Source organism: Halichoerus grypus, chromosome 1 (genome assembly GCF_964656455.1).
Source record: "Halichoerus grypus chromosome 1, mHalGry1.hap1.1, whole genome shotgun sequence".
NCBI lineage: Eukaryota > Metazoa > Chordata > Mammalia > Carnivora > Phocidae > Halichoerus > Halichoerus grypus.
In genome coordinates this window covers 71,926,437-71,949,639 of record NC_135712.1, presented here as the reverse complement: position 1 = coordinate 71,949,639, position 23,203 = coordinate 71,926,437, and the positions used below count along the sequence as shown (strand labels likewise).

Sequence of the window (23,203 nt, the reverse complement as noted above, 5' to 3'; positions counted from 1 at the left end):
AGGCAGTATATTGCCTGCCCTCCCTGCTTCCTTGGGCTGTTGTCTGCAACTCCCTCACCCGAGGGCACTGCCTTGACCCTGCAGCCCCTCCATTAGGGCCTCCCCAGCCAATAGGAGCAGGGCCCAGGCTGGGAAGGACTTTGCAGGAGCGCTGAGGAGGGGCACGCTGGGCCTGGGAGGCACTCGCCAGACATCCTCCTGCCGGCGCCATACACCTGCGCTCCTGTCTTCTGAATCACAGCAGCGGCAGCCCCGGGCTTGCCAAGGCAGCCCCGCATGGGCAGTGTCCCCGCTGACTACACGCCAGAGCTGGGAGACCGGAGCAGGTCTCCAGGGGCTTGAAAATAGAGGCTTTCATTCCTGCTCTGCTGTGAGTCCTTCATGGCTTGACTCACCTTTTCCAATGTCTCCATTTTAAACCTGCGAATCATAAGACACCCAGCTAAGGAAGAGAACTCAGAGTTCAGCCTCCTCACTCCCCATCCATCTTCTAAGTGAGAGAACAGGGAGCCAGAGAGAGAAGGGGCTCATTCTTCTGAGATTCCACAGTGAGTCAGTGACAGGGCAGGGACCAGGTGCCGGGTGCCCTGGTCGGGACATGATTCTCCCGGTCAAAGCATAGCCCCGCTTGATTCTAGACATGCAGCCTTGGGAGAGTCGCCTCACCCCTCTGAGTCCCAGCTTCCTCCTCTGTTAAAGTGAGGCTAATAAATAGTACTCCCTTGTGCGGTGTAGGGAGGATGAAGTGGGCTAATATACGTGACGTGCTTGAAACAGTAATTTATAATTGTGAGCTCCTGCAGTAGTGACCTGCTCTAATAAACATATCCCAAACTTGCGAAGTTTCAACACACATATAAATTTATTTATCAGGATGCCTGGATAGCTCAGTCTTTAAGCGTCTGCCTTCGGCGCAGGTCATGATCCCGGGGTCCTGGGATCGAGCCCCACATCGGGCTCCCTGCTCAGCGGGGAGCCTGCTTCTCCCTCTCCCTCTGCCTGCCACTCCCCCTGCCGTGCGCACTCTCTCTCTCTGACAAATAAATAAAATCTAAAAAAAAAAAAAGGAAGTTTATTTATCACATTGTGATGTTCCGATGCTGGCATTTCTTACTGGTGGGCAAGTTCCCACATGGTGACCAGGAACTCATGCTCATCGGATCTTGTGGTTTCACCATCCCCCAGGACCCACCCCATCACTTCTCCCCAGCTGAGAAGCCCTATCAACTTCTAAAGCCTCAGCCCAGAGGTGTCACCCACGATTTCCACTCGCACTCCGTTAGGGAGAGCCGGTGACATGGCCATAGCTGAGCGCAGAGGAAGCTGGGGAGTGTCATCCCTGGCTGAGTGGTCGCCTCCCAGTAGCAAGTCCACAGTATGGAACGGAAGCACGAATTTTTGTGAACAGATTTCTCAGCAACAGCTAACAAATCATCCCCAAACTTAGTGGCTTACAATGACACTCAGTGGTTCACAACTCCATGCATCAGTCATTTGGGCTGGGACCAGCAGTGTTTGTTCCGCTGGTCTCATCTGGGCTCACTTACGCAGCACCAGGTAGCCGACAGCTCGGCTGGGCCAGGACAGTCTCGGATGGCCTCACACACGTGGTCAGGCCTGAGCGTGTTCTCAGCCAGGGCATCTTGGTCTCCACACAGCCTCTCCAGCAGGTTATCACTCACGGGACAGCAGGATTCCGAGGTAGCAAGAAAGGACACCGCAAGGCTTCTTGAGGCCTAGCTCGGGAACCCACATTCCATCACTCCTGCCGTATTCTGTAGGTCAAAGCGAGTCACAAGGCAAGTCCAGTTTTAAGAAATAGGGAGACATTAAGAAAGAAAACGGATGAACATATGGGAAAGGGGGAAAAGAAAAAAGAAAAAAGGAGAGAGGGAAAGACGCCATAAGTGACACTTAATGATAGGGAACAGACTGAGGGTTGATGGAAGGAGGTGGGTGGGGGATGGGCTAGATGGGGGATGGGTATTAAGGAGGGCACTTTGTTGTGATGAGCACTGGGTGTCCTATGTAAGTGATGAATCACTGAATTCTACTCCAGAAACCAATATTGCACTGTATGTTAACTAAGTAAAATTTAAATTAAAAAAAAGAAGAAGTAAGGAAACAGACTTCACTTCTTGATGGGAGGAGCAGCAAAGGGTCTGTGGTCATTAGCAACCTACACACATGGTTGGAGGAAGAGAAAAAGCATACTCAGAGGAAGAGAGGGTGCATTCTAGGCAGACCAACGAAACTCTGACTGTCCTCTGCAATAGCTCTCTGGTTGTCAGGTTCCAGAAGCAATGTGGCTGCATCATACACACATATAACCTACGGAATCCACAAATCCACTGGGTAGGGTGGGGGTCGGGGGGATAAAGAGAGGGAGAGAGAGAATTTAAATAGTGCCACTGATTCCAAAAATCGTGCCTTGGACTCAACGTGAGACAAGAAAACTGGAAACTACATCAAAGGATGGCCAAAGGATGGCTACCCAATCTTTCAGGTTATTCACTTTGCCATTTTGGAAAGCACACCAAAAGGGTTCTAGCAGAACTTATGAAATGACTATTAGTCAGACCTGTCACTCTTTCCCTTAGAGGCACCTGATTTAACCCATTATTTTCAGATATGGTTGGCTTAATTTAATTAAACTTTTGCCATATATTATTTTAAATAAAATGCTTTTTTATCGCCTGCTTTAAATATATTTCACAATACCTAGAAACTGCAAATTTAGCTCAGCAACCCTTGAAAAATATTTCTCACTTCTTTTTTTTTTTAATTTAAATTTTACTTAGTTAACATACAGTGCAATATTGGTTTCTGGAGTAGAATTCAGTGATTCATCACTTACATACAACACCCAGTGATCATTGAAACCCATTTAGCCCACCCCCCATCTAGCCCATCCCCCACCCACCTCCTTCCATCAACCCTCAGTCTGTTCCCTATCATTAAGTGTCACTTATGGCGTCTTTCCCTCTCTCCTTTTTTCTTTTTTCTTTTCCCCCTTTCCCATATGTTCATCCGTTTTCTTTCTTAATGTCTCCCTATTTCTTAAAACTGGACTTGCCTTGTGACTCGCTTTGACCTACAGAATACGGCAGGAGTGATGGAATGTGGGTTCCCGAGCTAGGCCTCAAGAAGCCTTGCGGTGTCCTTTCTTGCTACCTCGGAATCCTGCTGTCCCGTGAGTGATAACCTGCTGGAGAGGCTGTGTGGAGACCAAGATGCCCTGGCTGAGAACACGCTCAGGCCTGACCACGTGTGTGAGGCCATCCGAGACTGTCCTGGCCCAGCCGAGCTGTCGGCTACCTGGTGCTGCGTAAGTGAGCCCAGATGAGACCAGCGGAACAAACACTGCTGGTCCCAGCCCAAATGACTGATGCATGGAGTTGTGAACCACTGAGTGTCATTGTAAGCCACTAAGTTTGGGGATGATTTGTTAGCTGTTGCTGAGAAATCTGTTCACAAAAATTCGTGCTTCCGTTCCATACTGTGGACTTGCTACTGGGAGGCGACCACTCAGCCAGGGATGACACTCCCCAGCTTCCTCTGCGCTCAGCTATGGCCATGTCACCGGCTCTCCCTAACGGAGTGCGAGTGGAAATCGTGGGTGACACCTCTGGGCTGAGGCTTTAGAAGTTGATAGGGCTTCTCAGCTGGGGAGAAGTGATGGGGTGGGTCCTGGGGGATGGTGAAACCACAAGATCCGATGAGCATGAGTTCCTGGTCACCATGTGGGAACTTGCCCACCAGTAAGAAATGCCAGCATCGGAACATCACAATGTGATAAATAAACTTCCTTTTTTTTTTTTTAGATTTTATTTATTTGTCAGAGAGAGAGAGTGCGCACGGCAGGGGGAGTGGCAGGCAGAGGGAGAGGGAGAAGCAGGCTCCCCGCTGAGCAGGGAGCCCGATGTGGGGCTCGATCCCAGGACCCCGGGATCATGACCTGCGCCGAAGGCAGACGCTTAAAGACTGAGCTATCCAGGCATCCTGATAAATAAATTTATATGTGTGTTGAAACTTCGCAAGTTTGGGATATGTTTATTAGAGCAGGTCACTACTGCAGGAGCTCACAATTATAAATTACTGTTTCAAGCACGTCACGTATATTAGCCCACTTCATCCTCCCTACACCGCACAAGGGAGTACTATTTATTAGCCTCACTTTAACAGAGGAGGAAGCTGGGACTCAGAGGGGTGAGGCGACTCTCCCAAGGCTGCATGTCTAGAATCAAGCGGGGCTATGCTTTGACCGGGAGAATCATGTCCCGACCAGGGCACCCGGCACCTGGTCCCTGCCCTGTCACTGACTCACTGTGGAATCTCAGAAGAATGAGCCCCTTCTCTCTCTGGCTCCCTGTTCTCTCACTTAGAAGATGGATGGGGAGTGAGGAGGCTGAACTCTGAGTTCTCTTCCTTAGCTGGGTGTCATGATTCGCAGGTTTAAAATGGAGTCTTTTCGTTTCTAAGGCCAGGCTTCATTCACCCTTTAACAGAAATGTGTGTGGACCCGGAAGGCTTTATGCCCTAAGGGTTTGGGGTGGTTTGGTTAATCCTCTCCTTTGTTTGTAACCTGGGAGGTCTCACATCCCTCAAGGGGTGAGGGCATCTCATCCTTTACTCCTGAGGGAGGGTTAGAGTGAAGCGTGGTGCATCCCAGGGACATCAGCTCCAGGAAAGAGTACCATGGACACTGGATCCTTTCAGACACGCAGTGCTCCTCGAGACCCCGTGGCTGCGTCTGCTACCTGCAGGGGTTCGGGTCCCTCGCTGTGAACACCACTGCCTTAGAGCGCGGGCAGCCAAAATACCATCCAAACTCCTCCATCGGTGCCCATGAAGCAGCCGCACCTGTGTTCCCAGGTCCAGTGGCCCCTGCCGCCTCACGCTTACTCAGACTCTTGGCTTTTTCACCTTCTGCCTTCATCCTTTGCTCCAGGCCGGGGCTGCCTCCCAGCCCTCTGGGGCAGGAAGATGACAGACGTCCGAGGTCACACGGGCTGAACAGAACCTCCCTGGGCCCAGGGGTTTCAGTGGGCAAGGCTGCCGGAGAACAGGAGCCAGTCCTGCCTTCGGGGCCTGCCCTAGGGAAGGATGGTGGGCAAGGACTCCCCTTTCCTGGCTTCACTGGATCCTCTGGGAATTCTTTCATTGCCACCTCTATTCCTTGGGGGAAAAAAAGGGAGTGCTTTATTCCCATAGCAGTGGAAAATCCACACTCTTTGGCTTTTCTACCTCCGTGGCAGAATATTGGAGTGTGCGGGCTGAGCTGCATGAGCTACTGGCAGCGTGGATTAGGGGAAGTGCCAAGACGCTGAGGTCACACCAGCTGGCTGGACCCCAGCCCTAGCTCTGCTGCTCCCCAGTTGGTGTGACTTTGAGTAAGTCACACAATCTCTTTGAGCCCTAATTTCCTACGTCCAAAATGGGGGTGTGAATCTCTAACTCGCAGAGTTCGCGGAGGATTACATGGGAGGATGCACCTCAAGTTCCTAACGCTGACACAGGAGAAGCCCTGTGCCATCCCTTCCATCCCGTTGTCCTCTGCCCTCCAGCTCAAGGCCCGGAGCCCGTGTCTCCGCACACACCCCACAGGCTGCCTCCCCTGGGGCCGAAGCCAAACCCAGAGAGAAATGCAACGTGCAACGTACAAAGGAGAAGAATGGAGGCCATTTCCACATTCCTCCAGGCCCATGAACTTCAGGGTAATTAGATAGATGTGAAATGAATATGGGGCTCTTTTTTAATCCTAGATCTACTTAATTGTGTCAGTTGGGAGAGTCATTAATAAGTGATGAATGGAAATAGCTTCTGTAAAAATTGAATTATCTCAGATGTGTTGCAGCCTGCTGCCCAGAAAGTCTTGAGAGAATTGAGAGCTGTTAATAGCTTCAGGTTGACTGTCTTGCTTTACATAGCAGATAATGCTTCAGGCAGAAGGACTCGCTCCCCAGAGCCAAGTATTTGGATCGTTGTCAGAGAGAGAAGCTCAAATCAAGGTTAAAAAACTGATTTAAAGTGCCCAAAGGAGCTGGTGTCCAAGCCAGAGTGGGAACCCCAGGGTCGGGCCTCCCTGACCAGTAAGAGCCTGGCTGGCATAGGGTCGTCCAAACACCTTCCTACCCTGCCATTGTGGGGATTTAATGGAAGCCAACAAAACACCTGGCAGGTGGAGAGAAAAGACAGGAGGTATATACCCCCTAAATGCAGCAGGAGTGGTCATCTTCAGGAGCGACCAGAGAGGTGACCTGATTTTTGTTTTACTGTACTATTCTTCTGTATTGAGTTTGCATTAGTTTGAAATTAGGGAGGAAATGTTATTTTAAAGGCTACGACCCAGAGCATCTCCAAGCACACCTGATCATACAAAGGCAAACTAAATAAAGACGATCTGCTCGCACTTCTCTCGTTTTCAGGGTGAAGGATGTTTGGGTCTAAGTTGGGCAGAGACCACAAGGACCCCCAGCACAGCGGGACCCGGGCAGATGACGGCAAGAGAGTACAGACCCTCGCTGTGCTGTTCACGTGGCTCTGCCGCAACATCTGGAGCTCCTGCGGCCTCCAGGGACTTCCCAGCCAGCTGGTTTGTGATGGCCAGGCCAGAGAAGCCACAGCCAGACGTGTTTTCAAAGTCAAGGTCAGCCCTGCCTCCACCTGAGCAAGGTTGGGGACGTGGGAAGAATAGGAAGCCAGCCACCCAAGAAGTCCAAGGAAGAGAAGAGTTCCCTGACCAAAGCCTTGCTTCTAGGGCATGCAGAGTGTCGACTGCATGAAGCTTCCAAGTTCAGAATTCCGCCCCAGATGGCAAAGTTGGAGGCTAGAGAGCTGTTTTTCTGCTATCAAGAAGTAACCACCTGTGACCCCAGGCTCTTGCACTTCCCCTGTGATTAATTTCAGGTCCGGTTTCCATCCTTTACAACAGAATCCTGTGAATTTGGAGACAGAGAGTAGGTTAGTGGTTGCCTAGGGATGGAGGTGGGAGGGGGGACTAACCGTACATGGTACGAGGGATCTTTTGGGAGGCTGCAAATGTTCTAGAACCAATTTATGTTGATACTCGTGCCACTCGGTAAAGTTACTAAAAATCATTGAATTATACATTTGTAATAGCTGAATTTTGTGATGCGTGAAATACACCTCAATGGAGCTGACAAAAAGATACAAATTGCAAAACAAAAACAAAACACCTACTGTTGATGTAACCTCTTTCCCGAAAACTCCCCAGCTGCCTTCCCTGCACTGAACTGACCACTCCCTCCTCAGAACTCCGGGGGCCCTTCCTGGGCTTTGCTCCCACTTGATACCTTAAGTTGTAATCTTTGTGGCTGCGCCTGCATCTCTATCTAGATCACACCTTGTCATCTCTAACTGCCCCGGGTCCCCGCCCCAGGGTCACACATGTCCTGCACAGCAGAGGGATGCCGAAACCCTGTCTGGAGGGAGCAGGAGGGGGCCCCTGCAGGCTCGCTCTATGAACCACACACATTGCTCAGGACTTGCAGGGCTCCAGAAACTTCGTGGTCCCCAAGGCCCACCCCCACACAGACCTGGATCACTCATACCCTCAAGCCACCCCATCCCAGGCCCAGTGGGACAGACAGGGTCACCTGCCTTGTGACCCAAAACTCAGGGACACTGCTGCCCCCAGGCAGAGCAGCAAGTAACCTGAGCAAAGCTGGATGTTGTAAGATAGGCATCACCTTGTTATTTATAACTGTGAAAACCCAGAAATCTGAAAGACCAGTAGGGGATCGTTTAACTAATATACCACAGTAGATTGGATCATTAGGTAGCTAAATAGAAGGACATTGCTCAAAACAATTTGATGCGTGGTAAACTATTTACAATATCATATTAGGCAGGATGGACACACAAAGGTAAACAGTGTGTATGAGCCCTGTTTTCTCTCTCATAAGTAAATCAAACTGGAAAGAATATCAACACATTCACAGTGGATCTGTGAGTGCTTATAATTTCTGGTTTTGTACTTTCCTGCATTTTCTGATTTTCTACAATGAGCATGCATTGCTCTTTTTAAAATTTCATTGCCAGAATATAGAAAAGCACAAGGACCAATATAATACATCCCATGGAACCGCTCCATGAAATGATGAAAGATCATATTTTTATTTGGATCTTATTTTATTTTTTAAAGAATAAGACAACAGATTGAAGAAGCCTCTATATCTTCTTTCCCGGGTCCTAGTACCCGCCCTTTCTCTCCAGAGACAGCAGCTTTATAGATTAGATGTGCATCCAAATTATGTTGTAGCACTTGTATTATATTGATTACCTAGAACTGGATTTTTAAAAATTTTTTTTAAAGATTTGTTTATTTATTTGTCAGAGAGAGAGAGTGAACGCACAAGCAGGGGGAGGGGCAGAGGGAGAAGCAGACTCCCCGCTGAGCAAGGAGCCTGATGCAGGATTCAATCCCAGGACCCTGGGATCATGACCTGAGCCGAAGGCAGACGCTTAACTGACTGAGCCACGCAGGCATCCCTTTTAAATTGTTTTTAAACTTACCAATAAAAAGGTTTTCTTACTGTATATAACACCCTGCAACTTACATCCTTCTAGAGCTACCCATGTTGAAATAAACTTATTTGTTCCTTCACTTAACTGTCATATAGTAATCCACTGTGTAATATGTCATATGCCACGGGATCTTTCTCCTCACCTCTACAGAGAGACTTTGGGTTTGTTTCTCATATTTGCTCCAAGAAATGGCAAAATGAACATCACTGGGCATGTTTTCCTGTGCACAGAAGCAAGAATTTAACAGGAATAGTGGTCCTCCACGTGCGGCCCCAGGACCAGCAGCATCAGCATTGCCTGAGAACTTAGAGGAAATGAGAATTCTCAGGCCCCACCTCAGACTAAACCAGAAACCCTGGAGTTGGGGCCAAGTAATCTGTTTCAGCAAGCCCTCCAGGTGGTTTGGATGCAAACTATAGTTTGAGAAGCACTGCTCTAGACTAGAACATGATCTAGAAAGGGGTCACTGGGTCCTTGGGTGTGCACATTTTAAGGTCCACCATCTACCCCCAAAGAGCTCTCAGTGCAGTTTACCAATTTACCTCCTCCCTCCCGGCCCACGGGGGCCTCCCCACCTCTTCACCAACACCGGCACTTTTCCTGTTTGCCAAGCCGACGGATAGAAACGGCATCTCATTCTTGTTGAAAGTCGCATTTCCATGATTCTTAAAGAGGTTTCATATACTTAGTGGCCACTCAGGTTTCTTCTCCTCCTTCCTTAATTTTATAAAATAAAAAGCACAGATTTAAAAACACATATACAAACGAAATGGAAACCTGGACCAGTGTGTCTGGCTGCTCACACACCTCCCTGCTCAGCGCCCTGCACTCTGGGCTCTGGTCTCAGTGCCAGGCCTCTCCCAGGACCGCCTTCTGGGCTGAGGCTCACATCTACTCCCATAACCACAGCCATCCCATCCTGAGCCCATCTGCCTGGGAACAGTACCTGCCCAACAGTTAACAACAGAGAGAACTTCTTTCCCCAGCCTAGCCTCATGGGGCACCCGGCCTAACTCAAGAGATCAAGGACAAGAGACACTTTACAAGTTCAGAGATGCACTCATTCAATCATTTATTCATTCAGCCAAATGGGGCTCAGCGCAATGATGAGTAAGAAACATCACTTTACCTGCCCTCACGGAGTACACAGTTCCTTGGAAGAGAGACATCAAATGAACAATTACACAAATTTACCTAAAACTGCAACTATGACAAGAGCCAGGAAGGAGAAGCTGATGTTATGATGAGACTGGCAGGAGGTCAGGGAAGGCTTCCCGAGGATGTGATCACTTGGCCAAGAGCTGGAGGCAGCAGAAGAGTTTTTTCCAGGAGTGCTTTCCAGGGACCCCACAGCCCACACCCCACCCCAGGCTTGTCTGCCCAGCTCTGGATATACATGAGAGCCAAGACGACAGGGCTGCCTGAGCTGGGAGCAGAGACAAGAGCCCAGGCCCTTCCAAGCCTCTTGGATGGACACTCACTGCCCGGCCTCCTCACCCGAGAGGCCCACAGGCCTCAAGAGGACAAAGACTGCATTTCATCAGCCACCATCAAAACTAGTAAAGTCCAGAAAGCTTCTAGAACTCAGGGACTGAAGACCTCAGAGGCAGAGAGCCCCAGAGAACTCCAGGGGAAGATTAGCTGTTAGTTAGCTTTCTAGTCAGATTCAGTCTAATCTGTTTTAAAAGTGCTGTGAAGAAAGGAGAGGGATCATTTCTTCCCCCACCCCCCACCCCCCCGCCACCCCACCCCAGAGCACTGACCACTTCTCAGGCTAGAGAGCTCCTCCCTGTGAATTTACAATTTACAGTTGAGGCGGAGGGGCTGATTCACCGCTGCTTGGGGATTGGCAGAGGACAAGCTGTTGTCCTCGCTTCTCTCTGTCTCTTGAGGGTTGTCATAAAACCCCCACCCTCCCCGTTCTCCTGCACATGGAGCACCCACACTCTGATTCTCAAATGGCACAGAGAGCTACCCCACTTTGGGGTCTAGAGTTCACATCCAAATGATCTTATTTAAAACAAGTTGCTTTTGAAACACCCACATTCTGCCCCACTGTGATGCAGAAGATCACACCTCCCCTTGGCTCTGGATGGAGGGTGCTTGGACATGTTCCCCTGACCCGTGATGCCAAGAGAATCCCTGAGGGGAAGCCAAGAGCTGATGGGCTGATTCTTTCAAAGATGGTTTCATAAGACTGCATGATAACAGTTGAAAAAATCCTCTTCTGGATTTTGGTGGTTCAATGACACAACAGAAAGAGAAATGGTTGGGACAGAGTACCTGCGTAGAGGCCCCCCACCCAGGCTACTGAGGCACCCTGACACTTCACTCCTCTCATTCTCCATAATTTAGGGAATAGGACCAGATCTTCTCTCAAAGTTTTCTAGTTTAATGTCCATGACTATGAATCAGTTTTCATTTTTTGTGCCCCGTGTTTCATACTATTCTTGGTGGCCTACCAAAATAAATTTGGCACGAGATTTTAAAAACTTAAGTGAGGAAATTGGAAAGGAGAGTAAAATTGGACATACTTTTTTAGGCGTGGGCTGAAATTTGCCCCTGAGCTTCCTAGCAGCCAATTCAAGGAGGGAAATACAATCAGTTACAAGACTGAAAGCATAGACATAATGAGGATAAACAAGTTGTGTAGGATATCAACTCTTCTTGGTTCTAAGGTCTGAGGGAAATTTCTCTCTTAGGTCTTCAAAAAGAGAGTTTCTACTCTGTCATATTCAATAACATCTTTTCAGGAAATACATTAACTTTCTTATACGGTCTCCCAGTGTTGGTCAGTAAATTGTGCATAGCACAATTTGACCCAGATCAAAAAATTGCAGTCCTCATCTGAAGTTCTGGTGGTCTTTATAGGCCAAGAGAACAATAGCAGAGTTGTTAGAACAGGATCTCTCAACTGAGGGCCCATTGACTCCTGAGGTTTCTCAGGCCTGTTCTTGAGTTTGACAAATCACTTTGATTTGAGGCAGTATCTCTCAATCATTTTCATGTAAATTCCGATAAAGGCAGAGGAAAACAAACGCATATAATCCAGGGGCCACATGAGCCAAAGGTCATCTGTCCAAATGCAAAACTAATATAAACTTGATGGGACATGGTTGTCCTCTGAGCATAGCCCTGCTCCACCTGTCCCTCCCCCCACCTCCCCGCCGCACCTCCAGGCTTGCTACCCTGGGACCGTGACAGGCAAAGACTAGCTAGGGTTGGTTTGGATAAAACAGCCTTCCTTGGCTCCCAATTGCCCCACAGAACAAGGCTCAAACTCCTCCACATGCTGTTCAAGGCTCTATGTGATCCGTCCCACCTCCTGTGACCTCAACAGAGAGACTCCTTGCCCTCCCCCTCCCCAAGTCAGGGGGGATGGGGAGGGCACTCCAGTCAGTCATTGACTTTCTTTGTGCCACACTTTCCACCTTTCTGTGTGTGCCCTTTGCCTCTCTCCTCCCAAGCAAGTTTCTCTTTTGACATTTCTCCCATCCCCCAACACTCGGCTCAAGAGTCACCAAAGCCAAACCTTCCCTACTTTTCCAGCAGACATAACCTTAACTCTCCCCTAGTGCTTGGTCAATGCCACGTTCATTCACATAGCCCTTGTTACTGAGTCCTGCCAGCCCTCAGCCCACAAGAAGAATTTGAGTTTCTGGGGGCTTAGGCCTCTCTCTTCAGCTTGACTGGGGGCTTCTTGAGGGCGAAGGCCTCAGCTCACAAGTCTCAGCTCTCTGGGGTCTCGGCCCTCCCCACACCCACAGCAGAAGTCCAGTAAGTATCTGCAGAATTCACCTACAGGAAAGAGGGGCATAGCAGGGCTACATCAGGAGAGGGGAGACCTCAGGGGCGCCCTGCCCTGATGGGTGGGGAGGAAGCCAGCAGGCAGCAGGCCTACCAGCTGGGGGAGCTGGGGAGGAGCAGGGACTTCTCACCCCTTGGTCACAGCAGGCCTGGCCTGCACTGCAGCCAAAGGTGGGACTGCACAGGTGATTGCTTCTGACATGCTTGGCGCTCATTGGTGTTTCTTGCTGCATCTGCTTATTTAGCCAAAGCATTCTGATCACAATGGCCATTAAAGCTGATGGACATTTTTGAAACTCTGCATTCGTGCAACTCAAGCCTCAGCCTTCTATCCACCAGCTGCGCCACGCCACGTAGTAATTGAAACAGTGGATGAGGTGAGCCCGGTGGATCCTCAGGGGGAGAGGTGGGGCTTACTTTGTAAAAGGATAGGGGTTCAGCTCGCAGGGCGTGCGGTTTGCCTTTCAGGGTTCCCGTGGGGCGATTGTTGAGCACCCGCTGTGTCCAGAGCCTTCTGCTGGGTTCCCCAGCATTCCCCAGGACTTAGGTATTTGGGCAGGTGCGTGCGACTGTGTCCACGTGACATACATGTCCGTGAGAGTTTGTGGGGCACACAGGTGTCAGTGTCTATACCACGGACGGGACCCCACACCCGATGGCGCACCTTCAGTGACGGCGCTGGGAGGGCAGACGGAGGGCAGATGGCTTCCACTCGCTCTGCCTTGTTCTTAAAGCACCGGGGAAGCTGTGCTGCTCGCATGGATCGCTTGAGATTAACAGAGAGAGAGGCTTTGTGTTTACGCCACAGTCTCTGTGATGATCATTACCAGGGCTCTTTAATTTCTCTCGCGAGAACCCAAGCCGGCAGGCTGGGAATACTTTATTTTGATTGTCACCAGCTCCTCACAGAAGGGCTCTGTTAACTTCTCCCAGACCAGTTATTCAGTTACTTGTCTCATTCTGAATGGCAGCTCTAGACCCTGGCAGGCAGCGCCCATGAGGCACAACTCCATGGGGAAGACTTTTCCAGAAAAGAGGAGTAAATGGAGCCCCCTGGAACTGCGGGAGGGGGATGGAGCCCCCTGGAATTGTGGAGGAAGTTGGAGCTCCCCACTGGAACTGTGTGAGGGTGCAGGGGCCCTAAGGGAAGGAACCCAGGCCAGGAAGTTGTGAGCTCCGGAGTCTGGGGTCTGGGGTCTAGGGTCTGGGGTCTGGGCCCAACCCACCATGTGATCTTGGAAAACTACTCCCTTGTCTTGGGACCTGTTTTCTTTGCAAAATGAAGGAGTTGAATGTATCATTTTTAAGGTCCCTCTGCCTACCAAGCTCAGGGACTGCTCCACAAAATGGAATTATTCTGCTGTTTGTGGTGGGAATCTTAGACCACTAAAAATGGAAGGGACCTTAGCTCCCCTCCTAGCCCAATCTCCATACTTCCCAGAAGCCCTGAAGACTTGTTCAGAACAGGCAGGGTGGACAGAATATCTATCTCAGGTTAGATTAGAACCATCCTGGCCCCTGATGCTGTCTTGAATGCATTTCATTTCTGAGAGGTGACAGAGCTCTCTCCCCCTTAGCTTTGGCCAGGACTTAGCTCAAGCCTCAGCTCCTTCCCAGACTCCCATCCTTCTTTGAGTACGCTCCCCCAGCACCAGGCTGACATTCCTGTCATGGCATCCAAAGTCTTCGGGGTCTTGCTACACAAAGGGTGATCCTCAGCAGGAGCAGCATCACCAGCCTGGGAGCTTGTTAGAAAGGCAGGATGTCAGGTCCCACCCCAGACATTTTAACCGGATCCTCAACAGATCCTCAAGTGGCTCATTGGCACATCGATTTCAAGAGCCCTATTTTAGGCGCACCTGATCTATCCTATTCTATTCATTGGTCTGTCTCCCCAACTAGAGAGCTCTTTAAGGGTAGGGACCACAGTTCATTCATTTCTGAATCCCAGGGCTTGCAGCCGTTCCTGATGCAGCATATGTGCTCAACAGTGTTGAAAGAATACTTGAGTGCCATGAGCCTGCGCAGTGAACTTGGCACCCAATCTGAAAGGCAAGATTCGCTCTTGTTGGACAGAAAACAGTGGGGCTCTGGGAAATAGTGCCCCTGCTCCAAGGCAGGGGGTTAAGGACTAGCCTGGTTGGAAGGGAGGAGTATGGCATGAAAAAGCATGAGAGGAGTGTGGATAGGAAAGGAGGAAGGGGGAAGGATGTCAAGGAGTCAAAAGATGGCTGGATCAGGGTGTTCCGGACAGATGCACCTAGACATCTCACACCCACCTCCTTCAACTTCTCTCTCCTGTTGTTCAGTTAACCTTGAACACAGAGGCTCATAATGGTTGAGATGAGGCTCTGGGACCAGAGGGACTGGGTTCAAATCGCAGTCCCACCACACTCAGGCTGGGGATCTGGGCCAAGATCGCAGGGGTCAGTTTCCTCGTCTCCAAAATGGAGGTCATAGAAGTACCTTCCGCAAGGGGCGCCGTGAAGATTTAATGACATAATACAGCACATGGACACAGTTCTTGGCACAAGGAAAGGGCCCGGTGCATGTGAAATGACTGTAAGTGAAAGAATAAACTCTCCTCATTGGCTTGCTGAAGTCTGTCCACCCTGGGAGTTTGGCATCAAGCTCCATCTGCAGGCTCTAGGCCTGGGCCCTGGCATCAAAGGCAGCAGTCCCCCCACCCCGGCATCAGCCCTCAAGGCCCACCCAAAAACCCTTGTCCCCCTGGGACCCCCAGATTTGTATTCCTCGGGAGGGGTTTCCCTCTTATCCCAGGGATCCTCACTTCCCAGAGGAGAAGACTATCATAAGAGAAGACCTCTTGTGACCGTGGGCAGCTTCTCCGAGGAGCATGCTTGGATGGCTCCCAGGTCATGACACCGGAATGCCACAGCCCGAGTGTTGACAGCTGACACCAGAGAAAGCCTGTTGGCACCAGCCAGGGGCTTCCTGGCTGCCTCCTTGGGACCCTTTGTTGTGTCCCGGATTCTGCAGCAGGGCCACCCACCCTGAGCCACGCCGTTGGCACACACCATCATCTGTGTGAACGGCACCTCCCTGGGACAGCCTGAGCAGACGTCTGTGGTGTCCCTGTCCCCGAGCTCCGCAGCAATGCTTGCCGTGTTCCTTGTGAATAATTGGACATGGGCAGTGCCAAGTGGTCACAGATTTGCTCTTTTGAAATAGTCCCTGCCATTTTAAATGATACTCTGGGAAAAAGAATATTGATCTCCATCCGCAGCCATCAAGGAGTGGGGGGCGGGATGGGGGCTATATGGCTGGAGCACCTCTGTACCTCTGCACACAACACCCACCCCTTCTCCGGGAAAAGCCTACCATCCTTCCAGGCCCAGAGCCCATGCTGCCTCCTCCATGCAGCCTTCCGGGTAGCCCAAACTGTGCTCGGTCCATTTTTAAAAGGAAGGAGAAAGCTTCCAGGCAGACAGAAACTGCTGTGTTTGCCCCTTCGTCCTGGCACACGGCTACAGGATCTTTCCCAGCCACCCCTGTAAAAAGGTGTGGCCTGGTGACTGAGTTCAGCAGATGGAATGTTGGTAGAAGTGATGATCACCGGTGCCTAGCCACGCACATACACATGTCCCCTGGGCAGTATCCCTTCTCGTGCCACATCCACCAGTGGGTGGAGAGGGCCCTGAGCAGCGTGAGGACGGGAGCCCCGCGAAGGAAGGATACTGGGGCCCTGCGTGATTGTGTGGAGCTGAGGTCCCACCCTGCAGTAGACTGAGCCATAAGTAAGAGTCCGTGTGTCCACAGACATTAAGGAGGGCACGGGATGTGATGAGCACTGGGTGTTATATAAGACTGATGAATCACTGCACACTACCTCTGGGGGAAAAAAATACCTTATTGTACCATACACCAAAAAAAAAAAAAAAAAAAAGACGGACTCAGAGTCTTGAATTGAGTATGGAAAATTGTTCTTAGAATTTTGATGCAAAGGCAAAAAATATATGTAAAGAAAAGAGTTCCTAGAGATGTGGAGAAGGGCCCATGACATTAAAGCACACTTTAAAATAATCGATTATAAGAAAAGAAAAAAAGAAGTAAATGTGTCTTGTGTTAAAGCCACTGGAAATTGTAGGGTCATCTGTTAGAGCAGAAAGGCTCTCCTACCTGATAACTCTGGAGCCCTGAGGCCCCTGAAAAACCCACGTCTCCATGGAGGCTGACTCTCGAGACTCAGCTTGGGGTGAAACCAGCAAGTTGTCAAAATTCCCTCTTCCTAATTTCCCACTTGCAACAGCTCTTCCTTCCATTTTCTCCCAGACAGGTGCCCACCCGTTGCTCTACACTGGGTCCAGACCCCATCACACTCAGGTCTTGGTGACTCCACGGACCCAGATAAGTCTGCATTTTCGAACAAGTTGCTAGAGGGCAATGTGGAACATGAAGTCAGGAAGCTCTGAGAGCAGGAGCTTAGCTGTGAGACAGGTCGGTGAAGGAGGTAATTAAAGTGATGGTCTTTCCAGCCCTTTCAAATTACCCCCCAGGCTTAGCCTCAGATGGGAGGGCCAGGCTTAAAGACCTCTGGAGTGACTTCCAACCCTAAGCCTCTCCCACCCTGCCACCAGTCACTCTGCTGCGCCCCCCTCCCAGCACCCCCTTGCTCCCGGGCCGTGCACTCCCAGATCAAAGCCCCTCTAAGTCTCTATCATCTGGTAGCCCTGGGCCTAGGTGGAGGGAGGCTCAGACAAGATCTGGGAGGCACATAACCCTGCCCGTTGGCTTCCTGAGCCATGAAAGGAGCCCCGTCTGGTTCATCAGACTCTGCACCAAGGCTACTGACCCCTGGGAGGTTGTTCTAGAATGAGACTGGATTCTTGAAGTTCATGGGGTCCTTCCAGGGGTGGACTACTTTGTGGGTCTGTGTCCTTCTCTCTCCTGCCCCCGAGGAGGCTTTGCCCAGGTCCTGTGGGTGCACTGACGAGTGTACTGCCCACGGGGACCTTCTCTTCTGCAGCTTCCCCTGCTGCTGGCTCTGAGCAGACAGCCTATTCCAACACAGCTTGTTTCCAGATGAGGACAGATGAGGACAGTGGGAGAAAAACTAGCTGAATACCCTAACTTTTAGATATACACAACACTCTGCAGTTCCCAGAGTACTTCCATCAGCAGCATGAAGGCCCTGGTTAAGAGCAAAGGTTCTGGATTCAGACAGACCCAAGTTAAATCCACCACTTGACCTTCAGTGAGTTCATTACCTTTCTGAGCCTCATCTGTATCATGGGCTCATAATAAACAGTACCTCCACTGCGGAGGTGTTATGGGGATGCAATGATTCCACGCATATGATTTCATGCTTTGGGACCTAAACCCATGCCTGGCACAGAGTAAGCACTGATCAGAGTCTACTATCAGGATTGTCCATTTACCCATTCTTCTATCTATGATTTATTTGATTTTTCAACTGGCCTGAAAGACTGGCAGAATGACTATCCCATTTTGCAGTGAAGGAAAACAAGCTTAGAGAAATCGTGTGACCGTCACAGGTCACAGAACAAGGCGGTGACTAAGGCCAGTCTCGACCCCGAAGCCGTGGCTTTGCCCTCTCCCCTCGCCGCCACCCTGTGTGAATTGAGAGCATTCTTAGACCCCTTGTCTGGGAAGGCGCCCTCTCCCTCCCTCAGCAAGGCAGGAGACCCTGGAGGGCAGAAATCTTGTCCATCAGTTCTCAGGACCTCCGTGCCTCCCTTAGGGGTGGAGGATTGGCCTGCTGGCCAACTTGGTGCCTTCACGCTTGCTTCGGCCTCCTCATTTATCTCCCCTGGGAGGCCCCAGACATCCTTCTATTTCTCTGTCTCTGGCTGCAGGTCTCCCAAGGGCGAGGGCTCAGGGAGGGTGATTCGCAGCCTGTGGGCTCTGACTGCCTGGCCAGGCACTCCCAGGGGAGCCGGGACAGTCTGAACAAAGCAGGACAGACCCGGAGCAGCCATGTTGCTGACCACACAGAGCAAGGAGGGTTCGGCCAGGCCCGAGTTTGGCAAGGAGGGGCAGCCTCCCTGCCTGGCCAGATTTAGGGCCACTTCACCTGCTCTCATTTTGGAATCAGCCACACACGGCTGGCCTGCAGTCCCCTAGATCTCTGGATGGACGCTGCAGCTCTGGGCCCGGGCTATCGGCCCCCAGCACAGGGGCGTGGGGTCTATGGATCTGCCGGTCCGTGCCTGCAGGTTCATACCACATGGACCGAGGCCACAGCTGCCCAAAAGGCTTCTTTCTCTCCCACTCTCATTAGAATTCGGTTGTGGAGGCCGTATCATGTCTCCAGCTTCACTTCCACCTTGGTTATTAAGGACAAGTGAAAAGAAGCGACAATACACAAAGGATGGTTTGGGCAGCTCTAAATAGTTCTAGCCCACGTTCAACGATCAGCCACCTCAAACTGTGAAAGGATCATAGAATCTGAGTGCCTTGTAAAAAAAAAAAAACCTAAGAAAAGAGAAAAAAGAAACTAGTTTTTACCTCATCCATCATTTGCCTGTGGCCTAACATAGGGCTGGAATGCTAACACTTGGTTTATGGAAAATCTTTAGCTCCGTGGACTTCTTGATAGATGGTTCATTGATTCTGAAAAGCTGAGTCTAAAATGGAGCTGTGCAAACAGAAGAACCAGAAGAGCCAAAGCGATTTTTGGAAAGGAGCGAAGTTGGAGGATGTGTAGTCCCTGTCTTCAAGACTTCCTGCGGCTGATGGACAGTGTAGACTTGGTAAAAGGGGACATTCAGATCCATAGCCAAATAGAGAGCCCAGAAACAGACCCACATGTACCTGGTCACTGAACTTTGACAAAGGCCCCAAGGCAATTCATAACAGTAAACGCTATCATCATTTACGATGACGCGTCTAAGTTTTTGTCAAACGCCTGCCTGCCCTCCCAGGCTGCACGGCCAGGGGCAGAGGAAGATCATCTTTCTAGGTCACAGCTAGGTCCCCAACACTTAATACAATGCCTGGCACAAACTCCAAGCTTAACAAATCTGTTTTGAAGGAGGGAAGGGGGAAGGTTGGTGGGCAGGCTTTCTCGATCTTTCGGGCATGAATGGAACCTTTCTCCAAGTTCAGGCTTCTGTCAACATCCATGTAGCTTATCCTTTTTTCTTCACACATACAAGATGTTACATGATGTTTCATTCATTTTATGACTCTTTTGCTTTCAAAGTGAGGTTTTTCCGGTTACCAAGACACGAATGTCAAAAGCAAACAGGGCTTTTGTGCCATGGCTCTGGCAGGAAGGATCGTATTGTTAGGATTTGCTCATCTTCACTTAAGCTCTGCGGTTTAGTCGGGCCACAAACACTTCACAGCTCCTTCTGCCACCTGGCTGAGGTCTGGGTTGGGACCGTTTTTGTCTTTGCTCAGGACACTGGTTACTGATGCACAGCCCACCCAGATAATCGGGGATGATCTCACTTCAAGATCTCTAAATTGATGACAGCTGCAAAAACCCTTTTTCCAAATAAGGTCACATGCACAGGCTCTAGGGATTAGGACATGAACATATCTTTTTAGGGGTTACCATCAACCCGCATACACATACACCCCCAAACTCACACCCAAGACCAGCAGCTCATAACTGCGAGCTTTAGTTCACTACGGCTTTAGCTCGTGGTTGTCTTCCCCAAGGCACACTTCACAAAACATCAAGCGATCTAATCCTCAAAGAGGTCTGTGAGGTAAGTCATATCATCCTATTTTAAACAAGAGGATTTGCGTGGTATCTCAAGATCGCACAACCGGGAATTAGAGCTCAGACTTGACTTCTGGCCCATGGGGCAGGAGCCTATGGATTCTTTCCTCTCTTTAGGGAAAGGGGGCCATTTCATTTCCAAGGAGAAAGTTGGGGCACTCAGCCTGCTGCAGAAACCTTGATGGCGATACTCCTCCTCCTCTCTCATTACCTCCTGCCCCCCCCAAATCTAGGCTCGCCTCTGTCAAGCCACCCCCGCACAGAGCAAAGGCCCTGGGCTGCGGCTGGGTCACTCACCTGCCCCATTCGACGGGAGGCCTCACAGGTAACGCTCCTTTTAAGAAAGAAGAAATGAATGAATGACCTATGTCAGTCACACCACCGGAGGAGGGAGTTAGGCGTCTTGCTGACCAACCAACGTCAGAAAGAATTTTCTAGCCATTTGTATTGCCTTCCAACAGACTCACAGAGGAGGCAGTGAGGGACCTGTCCCTGGAGGTGTTCAAGCAGAGTCCAGGTGACCGCCTGTCACCGGCTCCTACCCCAGGTGAGATGCGGCACTCCATGACCCCTGAGGGGTCTGGCAGCTGTCGGGTCTCTTACCAGGTGGAAGAGGACACAAGCTGTAGCCGAAGCAGTGCCTTCCCGCTCCATGACACAGGCGGCCCTCCCTGGCGGATGACGCAGCATCAGGCACGGGAACACGTGAGAAGCAGACACCAAGACGAGTTTAGATGTACAAGATTTAGTGGGCAAATGTCTGTGAAGAATAAAGAGGAGAGCACCAGGGATGGGGAGACCCTTGTAAGCACAATGCAGGCCCAAGCTGGGAAGGAGAGGGCCCCCGGTTCTCAGGAGACCTGCAGCAGGAGATGGGGAAATGGAGGCCTCCCTTCCCCTTGGCTGCCCCCAGCCAAAGACCGAGCACAGCGAGGGTCCCAACCCAGGCGTGACACGGGCCTCCCCACTGGGGGCCGGGGACTCTTCCCCCCGGTGGCCCTGCCTTCCCCACTCCTTCCCAGGCTGGGGCTGTGCTGCATCTCCCAGCCCCTCCGGAGGGAGGCCTCCCTCCGGCCGGTGTGGTGCCTCTGGCCAGCGTCCTGGCCCTGGCTCTCCTGGCTCACTTGACCGCTCAGCCCACCCCCCCCCACCCCTGTGACCCTGGCTGGCCGCTCTGGCTCTATTTTGCTCTGAGGGAGGGAAGCCTCAGGGGGCTGGGGGCCAGCCATCTGGGCCGTGAGCCTTGGAGAGAAGTGTTGGCGCCGGGTGTGACCCAAGAGCAATCCAGGCGGCCGTGGAGCCGAACTGCCCGCAGGCTTCGGAAGGCGGATCACCCACTCCAGGCGCCGAATGACATGCCGGGGAACCTAGCGCACCTGCAGTGCCGTTCCAGAGGGGGCCCAGAGCCCGCCTGCCCCCCTGAGATGAGGTAGGTGGGAAACCAGCACGGAGTGAGCCGCACGGAGCACCCACTGCACGTCAGGTCCTGCACTGGCCCTGAGAGATAGAGAATAATGAGCTAGTTCTCACCTTCTGGAACCCCAGACCTTTCTTTAGCAAACACTTCCTGAGCCCCTGCCATGTGCCAAGGATGGAGGTCACACAGGCGCTACTCCTGAGCTCGGGGACATCCGCCTCTGCTCTCCAGCAGCCTGCAGGCCAGCAGCTCTGAACCCGCACCTTGAATACAAGGTAGAGAGTGAGAGAGGACCACTGTGGGGCAGATGGAGTCTGGGGGTTCCAGGGATGGGGAGACGGGAGCAGCGGAGAGTTCAGGTTGGGAGGAGGACAGAGCCCGGTCGCGCAGCCGAGAGGTAAAGATGGCCTCGCTTCTCTGAGGGACTGATCTGGAGCAGGGCTGCGATCTGCCCAGGGCTGGTGCTGTGATTTCAGAGACCTCGTCTTCTCTCCGTGCTCAGGTCGCTTCGATGGCCAGCATCCCAAGTGGGCCCGAGGGGCGGTTGTCCTGGCCCTGAAACCCAGGCCCCGGCCCCCTCTTAGAGCCTCGGGAAAGCAGCAGGAGCAGGGGTGCTCTCTGTCCCCCAGCTGGGGCTTGGCCCAGTCTGAGGCTGGTGAGCACACAGTCACCCATCGCACCAAAACTCGGGGTTCACGCAGGATTGCGGACCAAAGCTCCTACTTTCTAAGCCTTGGTTCTCTTCCCGGGACACTCAGCATTCCAGTCAGTGAAAGGCTGTGATTTACAGGGAAGAATTTCCTTGGGTCCAGGCCAGGGATGATGCAGATGACCCTATTCCAAAGACAGTGATTTCACCGATCCTCCTATCTTCAGAGGATAGACCGTTGAAAGCAGCGCTGAATACCATTAGCCATTTTTTGGTCTGGAGTGGGGGTCGTGGGTAGTTACCTCCAAGCCTGCCTTACCAGAAGCCAAGACATGACTCAATGCCCTGTCTCTGTCCTCCCTGGACTGTTCAGAGGTGCTCTCAGCTGGAGAACCTAGCCGCAGCACACAAAGCATCTCAGACGGCTTTACATCTGCGATATCAGAATCCAGCTGCTTTCTACCAAGGCACAGCCTTGATCATTTTCACAGCTTTTAAGGGTCTTCTCTCAGATCAACCAAAATACGTGATAGGAAATGATGCGGTGTTGAACTGGCCCAGTATCTGACTTCAGATATTTAAACCAGCAAACAAGCGTACTTAAGAAAATATACGGAGAACACACGGTTTGCTTTGCTAAATGGAAATCGTTCCTCACTCCAAGGTTCCTTCAGCATCTTCAGAGAGGGGGGAGGCTTCAAAAGAAACAGCTAATTCTCCAGGAGGCGAGAACTCGGATTAAGATAGGATCTCTAGCAGGAAATGAATGGGGCATTTCATAAATGCGCTTTTGGCTCAGAGCGCTGCTTAGAAGGTACGGAGCCCAGGCAGCCAGGCCTGTGTGATGGCCCCAGTTATTGGTTACCGCGGGCCTCCCTCGGGGCCCAGACTCGTCTCCTGATGGCATCTCACGCCCAGGGCCGCTGTGATCTCACCGGGTTTTCTGTGCTGTCGTGTCCTCGCCGCGCCACCCAGGGCTCCCAGAGAGGCTGCCTGAATACAGCCGTCACACCTGATGTTTCCGAGGTTGACCTCGAAGGCCCGAGGAAACCCCTTCTGACCAGGC

General features: G+C 51.4%; 1 long non-coding RNA gene across 2 annotated transcripts in view; it reads right to left on the bottom strand.

Annotated features, from left to right (window-relative positions):
* The window catches only part of LOC118549805 (uncharacterized), a 77,734-nt gene extending 55,997 nt beyond the window's left edge, over nt 1-21,737 (bottom strand). For both annotated transcript variants that reach the window (XR_013445937.1, XR_013445936.1), the window contains exons 1-2: nt 21,602-21,737; nt 20,675-20,831 (exon numbers count right to left, since the gene is read on the bottom strand). This is a non-coding gene — a long non-coding RNA (uncharacterized LOC118549805). The remainder of the gene's footprint in view (nt 1-20,674; nt 20,832-21,601) is intronic.
* Nucleotides 21,738-23,203: the final 1,466 nt, after the last annotated feature.